This window comes from Myotis brandtii, unplaced genomic scaffold (assembly GCF_000412655.1).
Source record: "Myotis brandtii unplaced genomic scaffold, ASM41265v1 scaffold827, whole genome shotgun sequence".
In the NCBI taxonomy this organism is placed as follows: Eukaryota; Metazoa; Chordata; class Mammalia; order Chiroptera; family Vespertilionidae; genus Myotis; species Myotis brandtii.
Genome location: NW_005371360.1, coordinates 316,276 through 316,500, shown reverse-complemented (window position 1 = coordinate 316,500; position 225 = coordinate 316,276). Strand labels below are relative to the sequence as shown.

The following is a 225-nucleotide window of genomic DNA, read 5'->3' as shown; positions in this document are numbered from 1 at the left end:
TTGTCAGTTTTCTGCTTCCTCGTGATGCTCGAGGCGAGTCTGGACCCCGAGGCTCTGGCGTTGGCAAAGGTGGGACGTGCCTCGGTGGCACCACCATCCCCCACCCCTCTTCTCCTCTGCCTTCTCTCTGCAGCCGCGCCGTCTCCCCCAGCAGGGTCTTGGGACAGGGCCAGGCAGGGCCGGGCCAGGGCCAGGCAGGAAGGCCACGGGCACAGCGGAGAACAG

The 225-nt window shown here is 67.1% G+C and overlaps 1 protein-coding gene across 1 annotated transcript in view; it reads left to right on the top strand.

Moving 5' to 3' along the window:
* Positions 1-225, top strand: part of PTPRS (protein tyrosine phosphatase, receptor type, S) — a 62,428-nt gene that overhangs the window by 44,912 nt on the left and 17,291 nt on the right. The window lies entirely within an intron of this gene.